The sequence below is a fragment of the Ambystoma mexicanum genome, chromosome 2p, assembly GCF_040938575.1.
Source record: "Ambystoma mexicanum isolate Mex_15411 chromosome 2p, UKY_AmexF1_1, whole genome shotgun sequence".
NCBI classification, from domain to species: domain Eukaryota; kingdom Metazoa; phylum Chordata; class Amphibia; order Caudata; family Ambystomatidae; genus Ambystoma; species Ambystoma mexicanum.
The window spans coordinates 1,096,573,227-1,096,600,247 of record NC_090923.1 but is presented as its reverse complement, the minus strand read 5'-3'; the positions used below and the strand labels follow the sequence as shown (position 1 = coordinate 1,096,600,247).

The window sequence follows — 27,021 nt, the reverse complement described above, 5'->3', positions numbered from 1 at the left end:
CTTCTGGAACCGGATGTGGTTCTCCTCAAGTTTCAAGGTGGCAGGGAGGCTGTTCCAAAGGGAGGCCCCAGCCAAAGACAGAGATCTACCCCCAGCTCGTTTCTTTGAAAAACGACTGACCCTGAGGGAGTTAGATGTAGAGGAGCGAAGGGCTCGAGTGGGGAGGTATTTACGGAGGGATAGTTGGAGGTATTTTGGACCCAGGACCCAGGCAATGCAGATGGTTTTAAATGTAATCCTTGCATCCACTGGGAGCCAATGAAGGGATTTCAGAGCTGGAAAGATACGATCCCAGGGCTTGAGGCAAAGGACAAGTCTTGCAGTCCTGTTCTGGATTAGTTGTAAAGGGCGGAGAGTGGAGGCAGGTAGATTAAGAGGCTGTTACAGTAATCCAACCTAGAGAGAACCAGAGCTTGCGAGACAGTAAGCTACTGAGGGAAGGAGAGGGAAGGCACAGTACCTCTAAGGAGGTGCAGTCAGAAGTTTGACTTTTTAGAGATGTCAGAGATGTGTGCGGAAAAGGAAAGTATGGAGTCAAAGATGACACTACGGTTCTTGGCCTCGCTGGCTTGGCCTCGCTGGTAGGAGCAGGAGGAGGGCCTAGGGAGGGCGGCCAGTGAGTCAGGGGAAAGGATGGTGAAGGAGTACCAATGAGGAGAATCTCAGTCTTGTTGGCATTTAGACAAAGATCGTTGGCAGCACACCAATTTTGAATGGCGTTTAGGCAATTAGAGATGAGGGAAGGAGAGGAGGTGGCTGAAGGAAGCCTGAAAATGAGTTGGGTGTCATCAGCACAGAACTGGAAATTAGAGCAGAAGATGGAAATGCAGTAGGCGAGAGTTGCCAGGTATTGGTTGAAAAGCCAGGGGGAGAGGTTAGACCTCTGGGGAACACCAGAGGTAGAAAGGGAGATGGGAGATAGAAGATAAGAAGGACCCAAGTTGTACCTGGGAGGGTGGATCAGAGAGGAACAAGGTCAGCCAGGCCAGAGCCTGATCAGTGATGCCCAGGTTGTCACGGAGACGGTTGAGCAGGGTGGCATGGTTCACCATGTCGAAAGCAAAGGAGAGATCAAGTAGGATGAGGACAGAGGGAATGTTAGAGTCAAGGTTGGAGAGCAGATCTTCACGGATGTTAAGGAGAGCAGTTTCCGTGCTTCTGGCAGCTCTGAAGCCAGATTGGTGATCATAGAGAGAACCAACAGAATCAGAATGAATGTTATGCTAAGAGATGGCCAGATTTTCCAGGGGTTTACCTAAAAAGGGAGTAATGGAAATTCGACGATAGTTAGCCCGGCAAGAAGGATCAGCAGTAGGTTTCTTAAGGAGAGGATGCACAAGGGAGTGCTTCAGAGGGGAGGAAAATTAACAAGAGGCACAGGAGAGGCACAGGAGAGGTTGTAGAAATCGGCAAGGGCCGGGGCGAGGGTATCGTTTTGGTCCTTAATGGTTTTAGAGGAACAGGGATGGACCTGTTTTGATGAGGCTTTCATAGATCGGACTTGTCTAGCGACCTCATCAGGGGAGAAAAGAAGAAAGGAGGAGAAAGAGGGTGGAGGGGTAGCTGAAGGAGGGTCGGCAGGCAACAAAGGAGGAGACAGAGGAGGAGGAGCGGAGGGTGGACAAAATGTCCTGGGTTTTTTAGATAAAGTGTGAGGCAAGGGCATTGCAAAGAGCCTGGGAGGCAAGAGGAGGGGCGGAGATTGCAGCAGGGTTGGCCAGCTCCTTACAGATTTTGAAGAGTTCGGCCGAGTTGTTCGATGCCGCAGAGACACAGGTTTGAATGTGGACTCTCTTCTTGGTGCGGGCAGGGAGTCGGTATTGCCTTTGAAGCAGGCGGCAGGCCAATTTGTCAGAGGATGAACAAGAGGCCCTCCATTTTCTTTCAGCCGCTTTACACTTATGTGTAATTGTAGCTAGGTCAGAATCATACCAAGTATTGCACTTGGCTGTGGACTTCAAGCAGATCCTCATGACAGGGGCAAAACCCTCAAGAGTAGAAGAAATAGAGGAGCAGGTGCAGGGACAGGGCTGTGTCAAGGTGTGAGTCAGCCCGGGGTGGAGGAGGGGGGGGCAGAGGTGGCAGCAAAATCCTTGACTGACACACGCTTCATGGGCCAGATGTCCGAGAAGGTAGGTGGCAATCTTGGGTTAGGCTTAGCTTGAGGGGAGGAGATGGAAAGATGAGAGGAGAGGAGGCAGTGATCACTCCAGGAGAGAGGAGTGGTGAGAGGAATAGAGAGGGGGAGACCGGAGGAGATCAGGACGTCAATTTTGTGACCAGCAGAGTGAGTTGGGCCGGAGGGAAGGATAGAGAGGGAGAGTGAATCACAGAGGTCGTGAAAGAGCACAGATGAGGAGCAGAGAGAATCAAGATGGATGTTGAGGTCACCAAGAAGGAGGCGTTGAGTGGTTGAGGCCAGGAGGGAGGAGGAGAGGTCAGCCCACTCAGAGAGAAAAGAGGTGATTAGACCAGGGGGTAGGTAGAGAGTAGCAACAGTAAGAGAGTGGCTAGGAGAGAGAGAGAGCGGCAGACAAGACATTCGAAAGAGGAGTAAGTCTGAGTGGGGGTGATAGAGGCAGGAATCCACTCCAGCAAGATCAGGGCTATCCCCCTCCGGGCCGGGTGGATCTGGGGGCGGAGAGGATCCTGTAGCCATCAGGGAGCAGAGTGTCAAAGCTTGTGACAGAGCTGGCTGTGAACCATGTCTCAGTGAGACCAAGGACATCAAGGTCAAGTTCTTCAAGGAGGTGGCAGATGTCAGAGGAGTGTTTGACAGCAGAGCGAGAGTTGAGAGTCGCAAGATGAAGAAGGTTGCCAGCCTTAAAGACCTTCCAGGGAGAGGTACACATCAGGGGTATGCCCTACAGAGGTGTGGAGGGAGCCTGAGGTAGGGCAGATGAGGAAGGAGAAGAGGGCAGGATAGCCAAGGATAGTAGTAGATAGTAGGGGACAGCTGCATATGAGAAAATGTTGATGAGGCGAGGGAACCGCCTATCAAAGAGGAGGAGATTGGCCTGAGGGCCTTGCACCATGACAGTGCCATTTAGGTGGACATTAATGATGACTCTGGATTAGTCAAAAGAATCCATGAGGACTTGCCAGCGGATGCCACCATTAATGGGAGAGCAGGAGACAGGACAGAGCACAGAGATCATATGAGGGGTCCAGAGATCTGGCGAAGGAGCGAAAAAGAGGATGTCAGTGAGGGTTTGTCTGGCAGAGGCGTTGGAATAGGTATCAGCAATGGGGATACCTGGGCTAGAGGCCAGGATATCCTTTTTACATTTCTTCTTACCAGACATAGTGGGAAGGGAAGGATAGTTGATAGAGAAGCAGTTGGAGTAGATAGGAAAGACAGATAAAGCCATGGGCAGGTGGAGAGAGGAGGCAGTAGGAGAAATATGCAGTTACAGCGGTAAGGAACAGTCACTGGGCTAGCAGGTTAACAATTTGGGACCAAAGTTAAAGGAAAAACACACCCAAATTAGAAAAAATACTGATTGCGCATAAAGTTGGCGGGCTCCACAGGGAGCTCCAAATACTAGGTCATTTCTGTGGCAGAGAGGAAGGGAGGTGCTGGAAATTAAAGTTTTGTACTGCCCCTCATCCCCGCCATACAAATTGAAGAAAATGGGGTGCACTGTGAATTGAAGATGTAAAAGGATTTTTATGCTTTCAATTCATGGTACGCCGGACCGAAAACGAGCCCCTGAGTGTTTTCTGAATGGTGCATGTGGTATACCTCCAGGTTTCCTGTTCCTGTCCCATTATGACTGCTCAGACCTCTAAGAGATCCCTGGGGGGGGGGGGATGCGCCACTTCTGGGATATTATAGGGCCCGATTCACAGATCATTTTCTTATGGGATTGCACCATTATAAAACGCTTCTGTGAATCAGGCCCCATGAATCGTATCCTGCTACTCCCTGGATGAGAGCGATACCGACTGCGACGCCCTGCCCTCCCACCTCGTGGGAACGCAAAAGGGGGAAATGAAGGCTGCAAGTGGTTGAAGTGAGGTTTGCAGAACCCAGTATTCCTGCCAAGGCCCTGCAAGTGCAAAAACAAGAGCTTAAACAACGCCTTTGCCGAGGCCAAAACCAGCCCCGAAATGAAAAAAACGTAGGGCATATTGCAGGGTAATCCATCAGGGTGCAGGTGCAATATGCGCTCCTGCCTTCGTGTAAACACCCCGTCTTATCTCTCTAGCGCCAGCCAAGCCTGAGATCCTTGCCAGGGAAGCAGCGGGTTCTCGCGCGCGTGATTTGTGGCCTGTCCGCAGACAAGAATGCAACGCTTTAATGAAGGCTGTTAACAAGGGTTGGTTGGAAAGGGGCTTCTTAAAGATAAGATTGCCAATGATATTCTCAGGCTGTCCTAGTGAAATATGGCCACGCCAGGGGTCAAGTCCTAAACCATTAAAGTGGGGGGACTCATCAACACACGCAATGAGATGTGACGTTTCCAGAAACTAACATATCAAGGAGAAATATGCCCATTTTATTAAATTGGCTTTCCATAACCACCCAAATTGCACAGGACAAGTGGTATTCATCAAATCAACCCACACATAAAATCAAGAGAGGATATTTTCTTCTAATAGTGTTTTTGAAAAAGTTAAAAGGTGTGCATGTTTTAAACTCCAAGAACCAATACAAATGTTTTCCCTTGAACTTGCACTACCAAAATGTGACATTTCACCTTTAGTTGTTTGTTATTTTTCATCAGGTTATATAGTGCAGTGGTGCAGTGGTGCAGTGTCTGGCCTGCAAACCTGACGACTGCTGTTCGGTCGGCTTTAATTCAAAAATTCCAAGAGGACATTCAATGTTTCTCATTTTAGCTAGGGGGACTGACCACCCTCTGAATAAAGTGGGTGGACACCCGCGTGTACCCCCGACCTCAGCCCTGGGCCACGCCACCATGCCTGGCAGGCGGTGTGTTCTAATGGGCTCTGCAACTCCACACCAACAATACCTCAGGGCAGCCTCTACCGGCACGGATAGGAACTGACCGGAACCAACAGAGGGCCACAGTGTCCGTTACATGGAGACGTTGGCTTTAGTTGAAATCCGGGGTGCAGTGGCCTACAGGGGAGTCCTTAGATTTCCCAGTGGGCATCTGCACCAGAGGCCTCTTTTGTGAGAAAACTCCGAATGTTTTATATTTCTGTATGCGACACACTCAATCAAGTTGCTTTCGCTTACATGGTGTAATATGTGGCCACTTAAAAAAAAAAGCCAGAGTCTCTTGTTTGCCACTTGTGGTTGAAATGTGGCAATTTCCCCCAACAGGGCTAGGAGGTTGCCTCCCACCCGAGAGTGATTCTGTCACCTCAGACATGCAGGCAGGGCCGCCTGGTAGACAACTGGGGTGCCATTAGCCCCCTCACTCCCCACCACGCCAGCTCGGGGGTTGGTGTCTTTCTGGAGCGGAGCGCATTTAATAATAGGGCACTGAAAGCATCAGATCCTACTGAAAAATGTGGCCCCCCCACGCCTCTATAACTTGGGGCACGGCGAGGGGATGGGCATGGGGGTAATTTTAGTGGGGGGACAAGGGTGTTTGTCCACCCAACTTTCATGGCACACCATTTTGTCCCCATTCATTTGCCTGGGGGACCTTTTCTTCAGATGTTATGTTCCCCCCACCATTTTCAGCAAAGTTACTCCACTGGGGACAGGTGGTGGGGGGGGGGTCGAGAATGGTGCCACATTTTTGTTTTGCCGCCCGGGGTGCTGCCGCTGCTAACAGAAAAAAATCTATCCTGATCTGAGTAATAGTGCCACTACAGTAGCTACCTGTCGGGCAAAATATCACCTTTTCTCCCTAAAGGCTAGTTTGCCTGGGGTTCAACGTTTGACAGCAATAACCTCTGTGAAAACAGCCATTAAAACTTGACAGATGACTTTAGAACCAAGCCCAGAAGAAGCTCTAACAATCCAATTATTCAAAACATTATATGTAATGACAATGTGGTGGCAATTACATTCTATTCTTCAACACACAATATGCATACTAACTAAGCCACCTGCACAAGACAACTGAATAACCACCCTAACAGACATCAAACACTGTACCTCTACAACCACCATGCATACTACATCCTAGCAGCACGGACATGCAAGACTCCACTCTGGACACACGGGCCCCTGTCCCCTGGACACACAATACCTAGAAACAGACCCGCATGCAGCGCGCTGGGTACTTCCCGTCTGCATGCAGCAACACCACAGCAAAGCATCTTGCATTTTCTCGCTCTCTCTCCACTAACCTGACACCCCCTCTCCTTCAGATCTGGTAGAGCACATGGGGACCATGCACGAATCACAAAATGGGATATAGGATAACTAATAGAACAATTAACCCCAAAAGCACAAGACAACGGTGTGAGTGGCTGACAGGACGGAAGAAGGGTTTGGTGGTGGGTGTGTGGGGGAGAACAAATTGGCCATTTTGTTCTGTATATTGTCATCGGGTGAACACAGTATAAGTGGAGAAGCAAAAGGTAGGGCAAATACATGGGGCTGGTAACCATTATGGCTCCTAACGAAGGATAAAAGATGCTGCAAATAAGGGGGTAACAGTGGTCGTTAGTAATCTTAGGGAGGAGGCCATTCAGAGAGGGGGCAAAAGAAAGCCTTGAGATGTTGCTACTGACATACCCCACCACAGCCCAAACCTAGATTCTGCGGCTAACCTCTATGGTTATCCTGCGTGTTTAGTACTGTAGTTTGGCCACCTAGTTAGCAGGCATGTTGCGGAGTGGGAGCCCTCTTTTGTGCTGCCCCAGTGGCTTGTGTATCTAGCTAGCTTCCGCGAGTTCCCCTGCCCTGCGGCAGGTGTAGTTTTGGTCACAGGACTTGTCCCTCACTGCCCATCCTGCTGGGTGTCCCCACCTATTCAAGTACCCTTTAGGATTGGTGGCGTGTGGACCAGGGGGAGTGGGGCTGCACACCCACCCCTGCTTTGATATTGGAGGGGCCAGCTTAGGAATTATGGCGTTCCTTACGGGGGATTCACGGTTTCCTTTTGGTCCTTTCTTCCTAGTTGATTCCTACTGACTCTGTAGAAAAGAGCCAAGTTTTGAGTAGTTTTCTCAACTCCAAATGACCCCTTGTGTTGCATATGTTTTTTGGTAGGTTATTCCAGGTTAAAGTTGCCAATTGAGGTTGATCCTCAAAATTTTCTTTTGTAGTAAGGTTTTGGGTCTAGGAGAATGTCATTGCTTGATCTAAGTGATCTTGTCAGATGGTAGATGGTTATTTTTTTCTTTAGGAACTCTTCTCCTTGGTTGTGGACTGCTATGCGCGTTATGCACATCGTTTGGAACTGTATTCTCTCTTTTATTGGTAGACAGTTTTTCAGCCCTGGGGTAATGTGTTCTCTTCGGGGTAGTCTGAGCAGGAGTCTCGCCGCAGCGTTTTGGATGTGCTGAAGTTATTTTAACAGTCGTTCTGGCATTCCTAGGTATATGCTGTTGGCATAGTCTACTCTGGACATGATGAGTGCAATGATGGTGAGCGTTTTTCGGGTGAAGGAGAGGAATGGTAGGATCCTTTTTACTGCGTGTAGCAGGAAGAAACATTTCTTGATTATGGTATTTACTTGTGGCTCAAGTGTTAGTTTGTTGTCCATCAAGACTCCCAGGTGTTTTACTATCGTTGATGAAGTTGGTGCTGCACCCAGTTCAATTGGCTATGGGATGTAGTGGTTTTCCTTGCTTTTAGGGTTGAGTTTGAGGCTGTTTATGTTCATCTTCCTGTGTATCTTGCATTCTGTAGACCATCTGTGTGTCATCTGAGTAGTTGTAGCATGTGCAGCCGAGTTTTTTGATGAGTTTGATAAGTGGCATCTGGTATATGTTGAAGAGCAATGGGGAGAAGGATGATCCTTGTGGTACTCTGCACGTGGATTCCTTTGTAGTAGATTTGAAAGGTTTGATCCAAACAGTTTCTCTTCTGTTTGTTAGGAAGGATTTCATATTAGTAGGGCTGTGTCGGTTATTCCTATTTCTTCCAGTCTCCCAATGAGGATTTCATGGTTGACTGTGTCAAATGCTGCAGAGAGGTCCAGAAGGATTAGAGCTGTGATTTTGTCTGAGACTGCATTAGTCTTTAGATTGTCCCAAATTGAGGGCAGTGTCGTTTCCGTTCCCCTCATCGGTCTGAAGCCTACTTGGGCTTGGTCCAACAGTTGATGCTCTTCTATGAATTCTTGTGTTATTCTGTAGACGTATGTCTTGAATAGTTTAGCTGGGTAGGGGATGTTGGATATGGGTCTGTAATTGGAGAGGTATTCCACGTTTCCTGCTGTGTCCTTGAGGAGCTGCTTGATGTGTGTTGCTTTGAATGATTGCAGTACTTTCCCTGTTGAAAGTGATTGGTTGAAAAGGTTTCTGTAGTATTCCATGGGTGTTCCTTGTGTGAGGATTGATTTGTGTAATGTCGGGGGCGGGGGGTGGCATGGGTCCATGGGGGAGCCTGCTTTGTTGCTGTTGCTTACCAGCTTGACAAATGTCTCTGCTGATATTTGGCAGAAGCTTCGGAGTGTGTTCTTTTGATCCTTGGATGGCTGGGTGGGTTGCATGTTGTAGTTGATAGGTCTGCTTTGTATGATCTGTTGGATGGTGGTGGTTTTGTCTTTGAAGTGGTCTACAAGGTCATTGCATAGCTTCAGTGAAGGAATCAGAGTGTTGTTGCAGCCAGGAGGATTTCTCATTTCGTTTATTATTTTAAACAATTCTTTTTGGGTGCTGGTGGCTTTGGTGATTCTGTTGTCGCAGTATTTCTTTTTGGCCTTATGGATTTCCTTCTTGCATGAGTGGATTTGTCGCTGGAGTTGTCATTTCTTCACCTGATCGTTTTTTTTCTTCCATTCCAATTTAAGCTTCCTGTTTTTTCTTTTCATGGTGCAGAGTAGCGGGGTAAACCATTTTGCTGTCGCTCTTTTGCATGATGGGGTGAAAGATTTTTCCTTTTAGATCCCGTCGATCATTCCAGCAACCCATTTATGAAGTAGTTCTGTTTTTCTTTGGAGGTCAGCTTCGTCGAGGGTGGTTGGTGGTTTGTTCATTTCTATTTGTTATACTAAGTTGCTAACTCTGATGGCTCTCCAGTTTCTTTTCATGATAGTTGGCAGTTTGTCAGGCCGTTGTTGTGGGGACTGTGATCACAAATGGAATGACAAGGTGGTCGCTTCAGAGGATCTGTAATGGCGGCGTCGGGGTGATGAGGTTTTTGTTGGAGAAGATTGCATCTAGCGTATGTCCCATAGTGTGGGTTGTTCTTTTGACTAGCTGATGCAGTTTCATTGTCTTCAGCTGTTTGGCTAGTGATTTTTGTGAGTTAGCAAATTCTTCATCAAACCAGATGTTAAAGTTTGAGGATTACCAGGTGTTCCTGCTCGGAGGATATGTTGGTGATGGCTTCAGCAAATACGCGTCAGTGAAGGTTGCATCGTATATTGGTGGTCTGTATACCAGAACAAATTTGAGGTTTGTGTTGGTATTTGTTGTTAGGTGAAGGATCATGGATTCGCAGTTTTTGATGTTTAGTGGTTCATCCATTTTCATTTTTAGGTATTCCCTGTATGCTATCGCCACTCCTCCTCCTCTTTCGTTTTTCCTGTTTACATGTGACCACTTGAAGTTGTCAGGGATGCAGTTATGCAATGTGGTTTTGTAGTTGTCGTCTAGCCATGTTTTGGTTATGAAAAGGATGTCAATACCACCTTCGCATAGGAAGTCGAAAATCTCTGTGGCTTGTTTGGACATTGATCTGGCATTGATTAGGTTGCAGGGGATCTTTTTAATGCAGTTAGAATTGTTTTTAATCCTCACTTTGTCTTGTGGTTGTTCTGTTGGGTTTCTTCTCTGTTTAGGTCATGATTTGGTTGGTGCTGTGTGAATTTTGTTTCCTTGCTGAAATAATCTGGTAGGTTGATTGTCGGGTTGATGATACATTCTTCTGCTTCTTAATCTTCTATGTTTTGATGTGGTTGCTCGTGGTGCCCTTGTGATTTTTTGATGTAAGGGGTGAGGAGGTTGGTTTAATTCCTTCCTCTTCTTGGATCTTAACTTCCTGTGGGGTTCCAGTCGGTTCTCAGCATGCCTGGATGTATCAATGCTGTTGAGTTGTCGAGGCGGTAGTGAGGTACGGTGTTAGATATAGGGATGTATCTATTCTCGTGATGTTTGTTTCATTGGCTGGGGTGTTTTCCGATGTGTGTTCTGTATTTATGGCAGTTTCTGCTGGAGTCGGGCGCGTATCAGGTCAGTTTGTTCTTTGTTCCGTTTCTCTTTGGCGGCATCCAGCTCTGTGACGGGGGCATCTTTGGGTCTTTGTGGTGATGTGATAGCTCGGACTTTGGGTTACAGGGGCTGTAGAGAGCCTGTAGAGAGCCTGTAGGACTTTGTGGTTTGAATGTTGTCGAGTTTTGTCCTCTTCCACTGTGATAATGGGGTGCACTCTGTGGGCTTGTCTTTGTAGGTTGTTTATGATCCTGCAGTGAAGATGCTCTTGAGGGCTGCTCTTTTATGTTGGCTGGAATGCCTGTATAAGACTGAGTTATAGATGGGGTGGGGTTCCTGGTTTGGCTTGTTCTAGGGTGTGGGATGTATAGCTCAAGGTTTCAACAGCAGTCGGCCAGGCAGTGGTTTATGGTTCCAGACTTCTATCTTCCGATGGAGGAGCGTCTAAGCAGGGCAAGGTCTGGTTCCTAAGGGTTTTCAATGGGGGGGAGAGTGGGGGTGATGCCGTTGAACTAACTGGCTCCTGAAATTAGACTGTGGGTTCACGTTTAACTGGGGCAATGATCTGGCTCTAAGCAATTGCTTTCTGTGGCTATGGACGAGCTGCACACATGATTCTAGTCAAGTATAATGCAAGATGCTTGCACTCTCAAATGTGGAAATGATCTGCTGTTCCCTCATGCTCTACCGTCAGCTCCACTGTTGCTTTCAGTGTCCGTCTCACTACCCCCACCTTTCAATGCTAGTCCACTTATTCATGTTGTATTTGTACCTGATTCACAGAATGTTTTCCAATGGGATTGCGCCATTATAAAAGGCTACTGGGAATCACGCACACAATGTCTCATCATCCACCATCTGTTCTGGAGTGGTCCCACTCTTGCCTGTTTGGGCCCCAGATTCATGGGGGATGATACAAGCCAATAGATTCTTCAGCCTACTGGCCTTTCTCCATTGTAACAGCAGTGTCCACTAAGCTTGTGTGTCATGTACATGGCAAGCTTAGGATACTGTGTAATGTCCTTGATAGCTACATAGGAAAGCACAGTTCAGGTGTAGGTTCATGTCATTGGGTTGAAGTACATGTCATTGGTGCTTGGTCGTTCAAACTCTCTTCCAAGTAGCTGCTCATCGTTGCATCCTTGCTCACAACGAGTGCATATTGCTCTGAGTGTTCATCCCTCTTCTAACTCGCATGCTTTTATAAATTGCCACCTTGCCTTTAAAGTTCGGTTTAAGCAATAACACCACCAAGATTTACATGTTCTACCCACTTCCTCCAGAAGAAAGGTTGAGAGCAGCAATCACATCAGCTACACTGTTCCTGGCCTGCTTGGCAAGTCATTCTTGCACTGTGTTGGACTGAATTCATTCCAGTAGGTTCAGCTGTGGTAGCACCTTGTTGAGTGGTGACATGCTGGGTGACCGCCGCAAAGGGATGTAGCAAAGATCAGACATTGGTAGGCAGCTAATACTGAGTTTTTGTGAGTTATGCTCCTTGCTATTCCTAGCTGTAACTGTGACTATTCATTCACAGCGTTGCTCTTCTCACTTAGGTTCGCCCGTACATATAATGGATGGAAAACCAGCATTTTAGCCCCACGCCTTTAGCTGGTCCATGGCAAGCTGTGGCTCACCTGCCCTTTGCGCAACCCATTTCCAGCACTGCGTGAGTGACCGAAACGAGAGCTGGCCGTCTATGCCACACTGATCTTAGCATTTAGTGGATGGCGATGGCTGATGAAATGAGTGACAACAAGGCGGAGGACCTGAGCACAGCAAGGGTTATGCAAGGTCATAGCACTCCTCAGTGTAGCAATGACACTTGGACCCCATTGTCAGCTGACGGAAATTCCAATTCCAACCCTTGTGGAATAAGCCATTGGACCACCATGCCTTCAACCTTCTGCCAGGGGTCTGCTCTGGGGTCAGATTGGCCACCAATCCCCTACGGGAAGACAATTGCCTGCTTTAGGATGGTGCGTCCTCTGCTGCATCAATATAGAGTCTTGTGGAGTGGTAAGAGTCAAGATGAATTGGATATGGATGTGGCCATGGGGATTAGCATGGCCATGGGCAGTCAATGGGTGGGCAAATAACCAAACCACATCTACAAGCTTTGTGTCCTTCCTCATTTACCATTCTCCCTATCTGTACTCTAATACAATAGTTTGGGCTTAAAGCGAAAGCGGCACCTAATAGCCAAATCCACCCCCCCCCCCCCAAAAAAAAAGAATTGAGCAATGTATTAAGCCATTGTCTGCTAAAGGGGGGGGGTAGATGGATTTGGGCAGGGCAGGCTATTGGGTCTTAAATACTGGCCTGGAGGCACAGGGGTATTAACACTTTGAAAGCAGAGACATTCATGGCATTCAGCCTCTATGTCCGTTCAGTTCTTGAACCCTAAGGTGATACTAACTGCTTACTCCTGCATGCCCTAACTAACACGTTACCACTTAGCAGAGCCACATGCAGCCCCTACTGTGCATATTTAGTACATGCACACGAACAGCAGCCAAAATGCTGCAGTGTTTGATATGTACACTATTGTAGCACTCTCTCTCTTGCAGCGTTTGAACAGCTACTATGACACATCCTGGCAGTGGCACAACGAAATCGCAGTAGGCAACAACAAGGGACACTCTGGGTGACAACTTACCTAAGCTAAGTGCTGCACCACCTCAAATGTGTTGTTGCTGTGCCTCTGTATACTGCGATAGTGATATTGTATGTGTATGTAGAGTCAGAAACAGGGACTTATGTTTGTATGAGTGGTGTGTGACAGCTCGCTGGAAGCGGGCGCAGCGGTCAAAACCTTACCTTAACATCCCCAACTTATCCATAACATCTCGCTAAACCTCATTCCGGTTTCCCTGCTTCCTCCTTCCTATCCCTTCCTAACAGCCCATCTCAGTGAAATGCAACCACGTGGTTGCTGGAAGCCTGTCATGCAACAGGGGTCGACAGTGTATCTTCGCGCTATTGTCCAACCATCGTCACCCCAACCCTCCTTCCCTGCTGGGGTTGCAGAACCTGTATAAGCAGTGACTTGCAACAGGTCCCAAAACCGCAGTGGGGGGGGTGGTTGGTTCATGCCACTCCTGCGCCTCAGAGCTGTTAACCCTGTCACAGAACTGTATGCAAAGTTATGTTATTTTATGAGTTGTGTTGTAATGTAATATTTGAGCATAAATGCAACTGGCAAGGTACTTTCCGGTGTCATCATTTGGCTGTACTGCTTATTAAATGCAACTCTGTTTTCATTACTGGTGGCAACGAGTGGACATGCCTTGCGTCTGGTTCTGCAAAACAAGTATTTAGCTATGTGATGATGTTTTTTTTTATTTAAAAAAAGGAATGTTCTTTGTCAAGCGTTTACACAAAACACAACAGACAAATGACCCCTCCATAAGTAGCATTTTCTGTAAAGTCATGAATTGACGCGATTCACGGATGATGGTTTGACGGTCACTTTTTTTGAGGCGAGGGCTGGGCCACTTTTTTTTGGGTGTCCGGGTCTATTTCTTGTCCCAGTCCGACCCTGTCCCTTGCTCAGCACTTTCCACTCCTCCCCTCTCCCTTGCACTTTCCCCCTTCCCTCTCCCCTGCACTTGCGCGTTCTGAATGTCACTGGGCCTAGTAACATCATTGTTTTGTCCTCCCTTGTTCCCCTCCCTTGCTTCTTCACACTCTGAAACACTTGTGTATGAGCGCGATACAAATAAAATATAATATCATATAAACAAAGTGGCAGCCCAATTCACAAAGTGTGTTGGAAGGAGCGCCTCTTTGATGCGCTCAGTCAGATGCCCTTTTGCCCCTTTGCGGATTTGCACACACAAAGTGGGTATTTCTCTTTGAAAGCGCATTTCCAAAATTCACAAATGGGATTTGTTTTAAAATGCCCAGAAACAACAGACTTTCCCCTGCGCCTGTGCAGAACAAGTCCAGGGGGAGGCGCAAATCATGGCAGGGTAATTTCTGGCTCTGTCATGATTTGTTTTTGAAGTGTGGCAGCCGTGGCTTGAACCGCGGCTATCCCACTTGCATTTCCATCCCCCAAACGGGAATGGAAATGCTTTGTTATCCTCTCACCCATTTCACAGAGATGGGCCCTTTAACAGCCCATCTCAGTGAAATGCAACCACGTGGTTGCTGGAAGCCTGTCATGCAACAGGGGTCGACAGTGTATCTTCGCGCATTCTGTGCGCTCCTTTCATTTGCACTGATTTTTGAGAATCTGGCACTATATGTTTGTGGTGTGGACAGATATAGCCTGGGGTGTGCTCTTACAATGTGTATAAAAAACCCTTATCTGGGGTCCTACTTAGTTATGCTGGTGAACCATCTGATGTTTCACCTGTAATTCTATGTGTAAATATGGCTGGTTCATATAACCTTGTAAAAAAAAAAGAAGGCATGCAATTAGTGGTTATGTAAGGTGAAGTTTCTTGGGAAATGTTGAAGGACATGAGCACTGTCTTTAGTACAGTAGTGGTCATACCTTTCAGCCTTCCAGGGTGTCATTTGAGACTGTGCATGTTGAAACTATGCCAAGGAACCAGAGGGAAAAGCCCTTCCACTTCTTCCCAGGGCCCCAAATTGCCATGAGAAGCCATGTTCTATAAACAGTAAAGCTGGATGGAAACAATGCCACTTTTAAGTGAGGGTGAATTTCGAACCATGGTCCCTCCTGGGCCAGGATTTCTGGAAATTCGTGAGGCGTGATAGAATTTTATAAGGAGGGATCTACTGGTGTGTGAAACAGGATTCCTTTTAGGCTGCATAATCCAGCCTTCTCATACTGGGCTACAGTTACCTTGTCCGATGAATAGAGGGAAGCATGCAGATCTTAGGTCCAAGCTGGGTTTGGAGTCTGGTTACCATATTACATTTACAAGTCTATTTAGGGCATCATGGCCCTTTACATAAACTGAGCGCCACTCAAACAGGGGTACAGATGGTTGGGCAACTTGCCTTAAAGCGGAAGGAAGGTGTAAATAATAAGCACTGTTTGAAGTTAACGTGCTGTGACAAATCCAGGGAGCTCATCACCTCTCCTTGGGACTAAAAAGGTGATCCTGCTATGCTTAACACGCCTAGGAGACAGAAAAGGTGGGAGTCGAGTCGACTCCCCTTTAGGGGAAAGGGTTCCAGAGAGGGGTATAAGTCACCTTGCCTCCACCCTAGTTACTTGATATTGATATTTTATTTCGAAGGGATTGTGTCCTCCGACGTATTCCTTATCTATGATAATTGTATCTCCAGCTTGCTGGCCTCGGAAAACTTTTTTCCCAGTAGAGGGCGCTGCACGTCGACATCCGTCGAGTAGGTGTTCCTCGACAGCCACCGTATCGACGCCGACGTCATCATGTCCATAAATAGCCATGCGCAGCTTCCGTTGCTCAGTTCCGTTTTTCCGCGCTTCGTGTGCCTCGGAATATCGCTGCTCAGTTCTTCAGTCGAAATATACTTCATTATTCCTCGAGAATACCGACTCGTACTCGATGGCTTCCTCCTCCGACCAAACGACTCCTCGGTCCGGCTTCAAAAAATGTCGAGACTGTGGGAAGAAAATGTCATTGACGGATCCTCACAGGATCTGTTTGTGTTGTTTGGGAGTCGAGCACCAGTGTTCGGAGTGTGAGGAATGCTTGTCCATGACGGCGAAAGCCTTGAAGGAGCGTGAGGGGAAGCTCGAGAGAGGTAGGTCAGTTAAAACTTCCTCGAAAGTTTCTGAGGTAGAGTCCAGACATTCGTCTCCTCACCGTTGAAAACACTCTCGTTCTAGGTCTCAAAGTGGCTCCCACCACTCGTCGACATCTAGACACTCGAAAAAGAGATGTAGAAGATCCCCTTCATCGTCTTCTTCTAATTCCCCATAAAAAGTACCTTGCCCCACAAAACACAGTTCTCAGGCTGAGTGGGAGGAAGTCAGAAAAAAGATGCTAAGTGTCTTCGAGAAAGCGACCTCGACCCCCTCGAAGACAGCTGAGGGTGATACCCCGGGTGAAAAGCCCAAAAAATCTAAACGCCGCGAGTTGAAGCACCCGGCGAAAGAGTCTACCCGAAAGCGCCATGGGCCATCGGGAAACAAAGCATCTTCGACGCCATCGTCGAAAGTCCCCTCGAAGCATAGATCGGCGCCATCGACGCATCCGTCGATCGAGTCGACGCCGGCGTCGACGCCGATAAAAGAAAAACCCACGGCTACTCCACAGCCAACGGTTACACCGAGAGCCTCCGACACGACGTCGAGAACGTCATTGAGATCCTCGAGCAGGATTCCGATCCTCTCGAGTTCTTCGAGGCCTCTTCCAGTTTTCTCGACGCCTTTGTCGGCGCCTTTGAGGATTTTTACATCAGCGTCGACGACATCGACCTTTTCAAGGCCACTGATGATGGCTCCCTCTGCTTTAGAGATGGGTTTTATACCATTACACAGGCCAGAGCATCCCCCCTTAACTTCAATATATGAAGAAAGGGAAGATTCTGATCAAGAAAGGCCTTTTGGGCTGCAGAGGACCACATCACCTGAACCAGAGACTTTTGCCTCTGAGGAAAGAAGGTTGAAAGACCTTCAGGATGTATTACAGGAAGCAAGTGGCCTAGACACTTCCCCAGAAGTGGAATTTGTCAAACCAGACCCAGGAGAACATGCTGAAACCCCTTATAGAACCCTAATGTCAAGAATTATGGAGTTCATGGGTTGGTCTGCGGCTTCACCTGTTTTTCAACAGGATGACCTTACAGATATTCTGGATAAAGGTCCACAGGAGGATCCTGTGGTTCCCTTTCATTCTGCTTTACAAAGAAAGATTTTAACTAACTGGGAAACTCCTGAAGTTGTCCCTGCAGTTAATAAGAAGTTGTCAACAAAATATAGGGTATCTGCTGCTGACCCTGAATACCTATCGAAGCACCCTACTCCAGAGAGTCTGGTGGTCCAAGCAGCAACTTCATCAGGCAGTACATCTGCATACCCCACTGCTCCACAGGACAGGGATGACAAAAAATATGATGCAATGGCTAAGAAAGTCTTTTCTGCTTGTAGAATGGCATTGAAATCTATTCATGCTACTTGTACGCTCGCTAGGTTCAGCCACACTCTTTGGGAGTGTGCTTCATCAGCGGCTGACTGCCTCCAGGAAGGAGAAGAAAGGGACGCATTTTTAAATATCATCAGAGATGGTAAAGATGCAATGTGCGAGTCCCTTCAAACTGGCATTGATTCTGATGACAGTATCAGCAGGGCCATGGCGGCAAGTACCATAATTCGCAGGCATGCGTGGTTACGAAAGTCTGGCTTTGCTTCAGACGTACAGGCCAGACTTTTGAATATGCCCTTTGACGGCTCTTCCCTTTTCGGTAAAAAGGCGGATGACAGTCTGGAAAAACTGCAAACATCCAAAGCAGCAGCAAAATCATTAGGAGCTGCAGTCCGTCAGACTACTTTTCGTCCCTCAGGATCCTCTTGGAGAGGAAGGTCCTTTCGCTATTATTCCACATACGGAAGAGGCAGAGGACGGCCGGCTCAAAGAGGCCAAGGAAAATGTACCCGTGGTGGACGGGGTAGAGGAAAGAAAGCCGCATCAGCAGGAGCCGCTTTACCTTCAGCATTTGCATCAGCCGCTCCCAAACCGCTCTGAGGTCTCCCCTCACAAAACACCTGTAGGGGGCAGGTTAACTCACCATCTGACGGAATGGCAGGCTATTACGTCAGGTGCTTGGGCTCTGGAGTCAGTGGCCCAAAGTTACTGCCTGCCTTTCCTACGCACCCCTCAGAGCCATCCACCGGGGAACAACTCTTTGAAGTCCAGATCCGCTCCTCCTGCAGGACATTCTAGACCTGCTAGAGAAAGGTGCCATAGAACCGGTACTTGTAGCGGAAAGGAACAAGGGTTGGTACTCCCCCTACTTCATGGTACCGAATAAGGACGGAGGACTGAGACCCATCTTGGACTTACAAGAATTGAACAAGTTCCTCAGGAAGGACAAGTTGAAGATGGTAACTCTTTCTCAGATCCTTCAGGCCTTCCAGCTTCAGGACTGGCTGGTATCTCTGGACCTTCAGGATGCTTATTTCCATGTGCCAATTCATCTCAAGCACAGGAAATACCTGAGGTTCGCAATTGGCAACTCATTATCAATTTCGAGTTCTGCCATTTGGGCTGATCTCCGCCCGAGGGTCTTTACCAAGCTAATGTCGGTTGTGGCTGCAAGTCTAAGGAGGGAAGGGATTCACGTCTACCCCTACCTGGACGACTGGTTGATCAGAGCGGTATCTTCGGAACAAGTTCAGATCCAACTAGATTATGTCTGCCACTTCCTTCACAAGCTGGGCTTCTCCCTCAATTTAAAGAAGTCACAGATGATACCATCACAGAGACTCCAGTTCATTGGAGCAGTCCTGGACACTTCCCTGGGAAAAGCCTCGCCACCAGAGGTGAGGGCTCAAGATATTCTGCAGATGGTCACCAGATTTCAAAATGCCCAACGTCTCCCAGCCTATGACTTTTTGAGGTTGCTAGGCCTCATGGCATCCTGCATATTCCTTGTGCCAGAGGCTCGCCTGAGGATGAGATCTCTTCAGTGGGCACTAAGAACTCAGTGGTCACAGTTCTCAGGAAGAATGACAGATCTCCTTCAGATCCCGGTCAGAGTGGCTCGAGACCTTCAGTGGTGGGCCTGTCGGGAAAACATTTTGAAAGGAGAACTGTTTTGGCAACCATGGTCGGAGAGAACAGTAGTCACGGATGCCTCACTCACGGGATGGGGAGCCCATGTCAACGACTTGACCATTAGCGGTCGTTGGTCTCCATCGGAGTCCAGACTACATATCAACCTGTTGGAGCTGAGAGCCATCAGACTGGCACTGAAGGCTTTTCTGCCATCTGTACGGAGAAGAAATGTCCTGATAATGACGGATAATACGGTGGCCATGCACTACCTCAACAAAAGAGGATGCGTAGGATCACTACCACTGTGCAGAGAGGCGATGCAGCTCTGGTTTTGGGCAATTCAGGAAGGAATCTCTTTATCGGCAATTCACTTAGCCGGAGAGAAGAACTTGACAGCGGACGCTCTGAGCAGGCAGAACACAGTCTCCCACGAGTGGGAGATAGCTCAGGAAGTCCTTCAAGAGATCTTCGCCCTTTGGGGAACCCCTCAAGTGGATCTGTTCGCCACCAGTATCAACAGGAAGTGTGACCGGTTTTGCTCAAGGGAATTTCCCCTGAGAGGAGCTCTAGGAGACGCGTTCGTAGTGGACTGGGAGTTCCCACTTCTGTACGCGTTTCCTCCGGTCCCTGTCATTCCTCAAATGATCAGGAGGTTGAGAAGGTTTCGGAAGACCATGATCCTAATTGCCCCGCATTGGGCCAGGAGAATGTGGTACCCGGACCTTCTGGACATGTCCATCTGCCCTCCAATTCGTCTTCCATACAGAGAAGATCTTCTCTCGCAGAAGGGAGGTCAGGTTCTCCATCCAGCCATCAAGACCCTCAACCTTCACGCTTGGTTTCTGAAAGGTTGAGGTACAAGGATTGGGACCTTCCAGATGATGTCATGGAGGTGTTGCTTTTGGCCAGAAGGCCAGCAACTAAGACTCTATACCGCTGCCGTTGGAATACATTTTGCCGCTGGTGCAGAGAAAAGAATATCAAACCCTTTTCATGTGGTACACCTGCGGTGTTATCCTTTTTACTTTACTTGGCAAATTCAGGCCTTCAAGTTGGCACTATTAAGGGCTATCTCGCAGCGCTGTCAATCTTCAAGCGCACTGCAGAGGAGCCATCATATTTCAAAATTCCATTAGTAATACAATACCTGAAAGGATTAACTAATGTTTATCCTCCAAGACCATTCCAAGTTCCCTTATGGGACTTAAATTTAGTTCTAAACTTCCTAAAGGGTGCTCCATATGAACCACTCCACTCTTGTTCATTGAAGTTTCTCACCCTCAAAACTGTCTTATTAATAGCATTAACATCTGCTAGAAGGGTTAGCGAGTTACAAGCCCTATCTTGTAAACCTCCTCATACAATTGTTCATAAGGACAAAGTTGTTCTACAGGTGAAGCCTAACTTCCTCCCAAAGGTAGTTTCTGAATTCCACATCACTCAGAAGATTACTTTACCTTCATTCTATCCTCCTCCCCATCCAGGGAAAGAGGAAGATAGACTACACAGGCTGGACCCTAAGCGAGCCTTGAGTTTTTATATCAGCAGACTTGCTAAGATTAGGCAAGCAGACCAACTCTTCGTAGGTTACGCAGGACAAAAGCTGGGATTACCAATAACGAAACAAACCATTTCCAGATGGATTATTTTGGCCATTCTGGAATGTTACAAATTGGCAGGGAGAGAGCCCCCTCAAAATCTAAGGGCTCATTCGACCAGGGGTATCGCAGCCTCTTCAGCTCTCCAAAGAGGGGTACCAATTAGAGACATATGTGCGGCTGCCACATGGTCGTCCGCACATACCTTTACCAAATTCTATAGCCTGGATTCCTCCTCTAGTCAAGAGACTAGATTTGGCAAAGCTGTGTTACACTCTGCCCATTATTAAAGGGTAACATGGCATCTCTTACTCCCGCCTCCAATCACATACCACTGCTTTGGGAGTCTATCATAGATAAGGAATACGTCGGAGGACACAATCCCTTCGAAGAACAAGTTACTTCTTACCTGGTAACGTTCTTTCGATGGGATGTTCCTCCGACGTATTCCTTATCGCCCCTCCCATCCATCCCCGCAGTAACATTTCCCTTGTGGTTGCAGCTTACGCTCCTTCAAGGCTAATAACCAATTCATGCAAAGACTATCTTACTCTACAAAACGGAACTGAGCAACGGACGCTGCGCGTGGCTATTTATGGACATGATGACGTCGGCGTCGATACGGTGGCTGTCGAGGAACACCTACTCGACCGACGTCTACGTGCAGCGCCCTCTACTGGGAAAAAAGTTTTCCGAGGCCAGCAAGCTGCAGATACAATTATCATAGATAAGGAATACGTCGGAGGAACATCCCATCGAAAGAACGTTACCAGGTAAGAAGTAACTTGTTCTTCTATTGCGCTCGTATACAAGTGTGTCAGAGCGCAACAGGCAAGAGAGGGGAAGAGGGGAGAACAAAACAGCGATCTTACTAGGCCCAGTGACATTGAGAACGCGCAAGTGCATGGGAGAGTGGGAGGGGAAAAGTGCATGGAAGGGGGGAGAAGTGGAAAGTGCAAAGCACAGGAGAAACAGATAAATAATAATAAATAAATAATAAAGGCAACAAACAGTGGTAGTGCAGCCAGCAATTTGCAAGTGCTCGGTTTAAGGCAGCAGACACGGTAGGTCTGTTAAGTGCAGGAAGAAAAAGGGGGGGCTGCATGGGTACAGATGCAGACCCCAGTGCAAGGGATGGCCCAGAGGCAGTGCGGGAGGGTGGCAGGATGAGCAGGTACCTGGGCCTGGAGGACAGAGGGTGGCCAGGTGCACGGTGCCAAGAGAGAACAGATCAGCAGGGGACAGGGGGAGCGAAGGCAGAAGAAAAGAGGAAGGTCTTGAGGTGCTTCCGGAACCGGAGATGGTTTTCCTCAAGTTTTAGAGTGGCAGGGAGGCTGTTCCAGAGGGAAGCCCCAGCCGAAGACATGGATCTACCCCCAGCTCGTTACTAACACCTATCTTGGGTATCTAAGGAATATGATTTAGTATAACCCTACACACTATTTTGTAATGGCTGACCTGGTTTCAGACCTAACGTCTGCCCAATCTTCTATAGTGACTGAGCAGAGACAAGTGAATCAGGAGGAGCGTCCCATGGGCAACCAAACGAAGTGGAGTCTCAGCAGGCACTGCAGAACTTAACAAGGCCAAACAGGAAGAAGGGGGTGTGGCCAGCAAGAGACTGAGAATGCCGGTGTCGGTGTCCCAGCAGAGGACATGCACCAGAGTGCAGAGGAAGACTGGCGGTAGGCCTAGGAAGGCTGACGCAGAGCACAGCTGAACGGTCATGTAATCAACTCCTCCTTCCCTAAGAAGATGCACGAGCGAGTCAGGGGGGCCGATACGCAGCCTAGAAGAAAGGTTAGGTGAGCGACTCCACCCAGCCTGATCGGCTGGAAGAACGAGGAAGGGAGAGGCTCAAACAACCAGACATAAGTCCGCCATATAAGGCACGTCAGAGTCTATGCAAACCGCAGAAAAGCATCTAGACAATGCCCCTCCTGTGGAGCACCACACAACACACAAGGGAAACAGGTACGTGGTGGCTCTAGCCGAAAGGGAGGCAGGTAACAGAGTGGAGAGAACGGACCCCTAATTTGGGAGAGAGAGCGAGAGAGACCACATCCGAGATAGGGGATTGCACGGAAGAAAGCCCCAGAATGGGGAGAAAGAGCAAAACCCCCAGAGGGCAGGGTGGAAAAGAGAGTGGCCCAGGGTGGGTAGAGATACCGGACACCCCATAAGGGTGGGTGCAAAGGAGAAGAGCCCCAGAGTGGGAAGAAATAGCAAATACCCCAGAGTGGGGAGTGTGAAAGAGAAGGACCCCAGAGTGGGGAAAGGCAGCAAATATCCCAGAGTGGAGAGTGTGAAAAGAGAAGCACCCCAGAGTCGGGAGGGCGAAAGAGAAGAACCCCAGAGTAGGGAGGGAGAGAGTGAACACCCCAGAGTTGGGAGTGCAAAAAGAGAAGAACCCAGCATGGTGAGAGAGAGCGAATACCCCCAGAGTGGGGAGTGTGGAAGAACCCCAGAGTGGGGCGAGAGAATGAACACCCCAGAGTGGACAGTGCGAAAAAAAGAGAAGAACCCCAGAGAGGAGAGAGGGAGCAAACTCCCCACAGTGGGGAGTGTGTTAGAGACAAGAAGGGCACCTGAGTGGGGGATAGACCGAGAGAACCCCAGAAGGGGAAAAGTAAGAAGACTTAAAGAATCTCAGGGTGGGGCAAAACACAGCGAAACCTGGGCTAGAACATATGGAGAATATCCCAGCACCCCAAAAACTCTTTCATGAACTGGAACTATGGGCAAAGGACTTTACTGATAGGGGTGAGGTTGGAGTAAGGTGTCAGCAGCCGGCCCATTGAGCGGATAGTTCCACAAAGGCTTTCTGCTATTGTTTTTTTGTTTGATTTGTTTTTCTTATGCGAAGTAGGGACAGTAGTAGGTTAGAGTAGGATTTTGGACAGAGACAGGGTTTGAGCAGATCGACTTAGGATAAGATTACATTGGACCTGACAGAAGAGAATAAACATTTTGAATGATTGATGCCTCATTGTCCGAGTCTCGATTCTGACCTACCACAAGTGGTGTCAGAAGTGGTATATTTGTGACCCGATTTTATTTATTTCATTTATGTATTTATAATCCATCGAAAGCCTGCTGGCATCAGAGCGCAGTAACATGAAACAAGAAAACAAGACGTACTTAGACAGGAATATTCATGGCCTTTTAGTTCTAGCTTGTGTTTACTTAAAGAGGTGTGTCTTGAGGAGCTTCCAGAAAGTTCTGTAATTCAGTTCTAGGCGAAAATCTGGTGACAGCTTGTTCCACTGCTGTGCAGCACGGACTGGAAAAGCTCTCCCAGCTCCCGTCACTTAGCTAAACGAGGGCACGTGTAACCTGCCATGGGCCTCTGACCTGAATGACCGGTTGGGTGTGTATCTTGTGAACCTATTCTTAAGGTACACAGGTGCCACCCCATACAGACATCTGTGTACCAGCGCCATGGATTTGAAGAGAATCCAATCCTCAATCCTGAGCCAATGTAATGCTCTCCTTCCCTCGGATACGTGATCTCTTATTGATCGCTTTAATAACGCGTACCATGTTGTTCTCCATTATCTGACATCTCTCGACACTTTTCTTAGTGGCCCCCAACATAAGTGAGTTGCCGTAGTCCAAACGGGACAGAATAATGGCTCTGGCAATGGTGGCAGTGTTCTTCTCACTGAGGAGAGGACGGATGGCTCTCAGGATAGAGGTAGTAAGCGTTATTTTTATGAAAGTAATTCACCTGAGCCTCATCGCCAAGGGACGCCTCCATCATCATCCCAAGAGTTGCTACCTTAATACACAAGTCTTTGACACAAAAGGCCTGATACAGAGTCAGACGGATTACTTCCTATAGGTCAGTGTGAAATCAAACTCTCTATTTGGCACAAAGAAACAATCTCCCCTCATATGAGACAACCAGCAACAGGTCTAGAGATCCTCTCCCATAACCAGTGAGATCCCTAGCGGTTCGGACAGCGAGGGAGTGTTTATGTCACCTGATCCTGAAATGTTTTCCCCCCAATTACAACCCAATTTCAGGAGGCTTTAGAAAAGGTTATTTCAAAGTTAAAGGGGTAGTTCAGTCAGAAATGTTATTGGCTTGGTTTTTCTCACTTTCACACATGCAAAAACGACGGTTCCAGTACTGCCATCTTGTGCTCATCTTAACCGTTGATCCATCGCCCTAGTTCAAGTGCCCTCACAGCACTAATTCATATCACCCACTCCCTATCGCCGACATCACTAGATGCTCATGCCCCATTTCACAACGCCAATGCACCTCTCATGCCAACGTCCAGTGTGCGCAATCTATTGACATGTCTCCATGGAAATGCCAAGACTCATCGTTCCTCGACAAATGTAAACAAACCCTTTCTGATCACACAACATTGTAGTTTATTTTCCCTTTACATCAGTGTATTTCATTTCAAGCTTCCCTTACTTGTTTCTGCTCTGTTCAGCAATCTGCCAAGTACGGCACACTGAGAACCGGTACTTATGCTGCCTAAAATGAATTAACGCAGTAGTTGCTTTTCATTTCTTATGTTATGGACAAATGTCTTTACCAAACCATATTTAAATATGGTTCCTTGCAAACTTTTATAGTTTTTGAGCCTATGTATTGTCACAATGTGTTTTTGTAATATGGCTGTTTCTTCCCTTGAATTTCTTTAACATTCAATGTTAATGAGAAACCTCTTTCTTTTTATGTATACAAACAAAAACATTTTTATTTACCTCACTGTTGATTCTGTGCTTCTTCCCTATTAAGGAACTATGGCAACAATCCAACCTTACCTATACGAGCCTGAATATTCTGAAGAGGAAATCCTTGAAAGAGAAAAAAACTCGAGACAATGTGGAATCAAATGTAAATCATGAGGATCAATCACTGGAGCCGGAACCCAGTCGCATGGAACACGTTTCCACCTGGTGTACCTGCCATTGTTGTTATGCTTATGCCTACTTTGGTGAGAAACACACTTCAAGCTACGGTCCTTATGCACACACACTTCAAGCTACAGTTTGCCCTCATAATCAAAGTACAGAGTAAGTTCACTCTATACATGTTGTGTGTTTGACGACTGAGACGGCTAACATAATAGGTTGTTCTCCTACATCAATCACTGACGAAATAATGTTTTTGTAAATTGAATAAATTACTCATTCTAATCTGAAAACAAAGTGTTCCTCTTTAGATTTATCGTCCGAATAATTAAGTTTCTTTCACCTGGAAGTATCTCCCAAACTGTTCTTGCTAAAATGTGTGTTCACATTTCAAATTGATCCCTAATTTGAAATCACAAGTAGTGACAGTACTTCGCACTGAAAGGTACTTTTTTAAAGCATAAGAATGCCTTACAAGGTAGTGCAAACAATAAAATGCAATTATTGGGTTTATTCAAGTACACTATTTCTGTATCTCTTTCACAGGTGGTACAGACTGGTGGCATATCGTGCCTTTGCATGGTGGATTCATGGAAGACTGGGATTTTGCGTTCAACGAGTAATACCTACCTGTGGGGTTCAAGTCATTTGTGATGAATTCCCCAGTGATCACAGACAATACCGTGGATTTATACCGACAGTAACTCGACCGCAGCAGCATAATTTGTAGTGTCATTGCCGTCCACTTTAACAAACAAAATAAAAAAATACAAAATGAGTTAATCTGAACAGTTGTTAGATATTTTATTAAGTCCACAACATGTCCAAACATCTAAGAGTATTGTAAAAGATTGGTGTGCTTCAAGGTTTACTGGCCTATTGTGCTCCCTTCATCCACATCCATCCCCCCTCTGCTATCAATGGCTGTTGGCACCTTTGGGCGTGCGCTTGCAAGGGGACTGAGAGGATGGGCACGCTCAAGGTGCTGAATACCATGTACACCACAACAGTTTCTTTTGCAGTGGGACCCTTATCCACATGGCCACCCCAGAACCAGTGTCTCGAGACTCACCGTTGAAGACCCCGTTCCTGCAATCAACATATGCCTGTGTACTTTAACTGTGTTCTGGGCCTATTGTGCTCGCCTCATCCACATCCATCCCCCTCGATCATCAATGACAATTCACACGTGTGGGCATGCGCTCAGAAGGGGGCTAGGAGGATGGGAATGCTAAAGGTGCCGAATACCATGTACACCACAAAGGGTATTGCACATGGAGACCCTTATCCACATGCCACCCAAACTTGGTGTCTCCAGACTCCCCTTTGAAGACCCCTGCCCTACAATCAAAATGTCTGTGTCCTTTGACTGTCTTCCAGGCCTATTGTGCTTGCCTCATTCACATCCATCCCCCTCTACTATCAATGACAGTACGCACCTGTGGGCGCACACTCGCAAGGAGGCTGCACTTGTGGGATTGAGAAGGTCAAACATTGTCATAGAGTCCTAGTGGGTGTGAATGAATATGTCAGACATTCACATCACAACCACTTCTGTAATCCTTTATAAATACTGTGGGAGTTGACAAGAAACCATCTGCGCGATCGAC

At 47.5% G+C, this 27,021-nt stretch overlaps 1 long non-coding RNA gene across 1 annotated transcript in view; it reads left to right on the top strand.

The window, feature by feature from the left end:
• LOC138566009 (uncharacterized) overlaps positions 1 to 26,181 on the top strand; it is a 148,440-nt gene extending 122,259 nt beyond the window's left edge. The window contains exons 2-3 of the long non-coding RNA XR_011301777.1: positions 25,296 to 25,573; positions 25,958 to 26,181. This is a non-coding gene — a long non-coding RNA (uncharacterized lncRNA). The remainder of the gene's footprint in view (positions 1 to 25,295; positions 25,574 to 25,957) is intronic.
• The last annotated feature ends 840 nt before the right edge of the window (positions 26,182 to 27,021 follow it).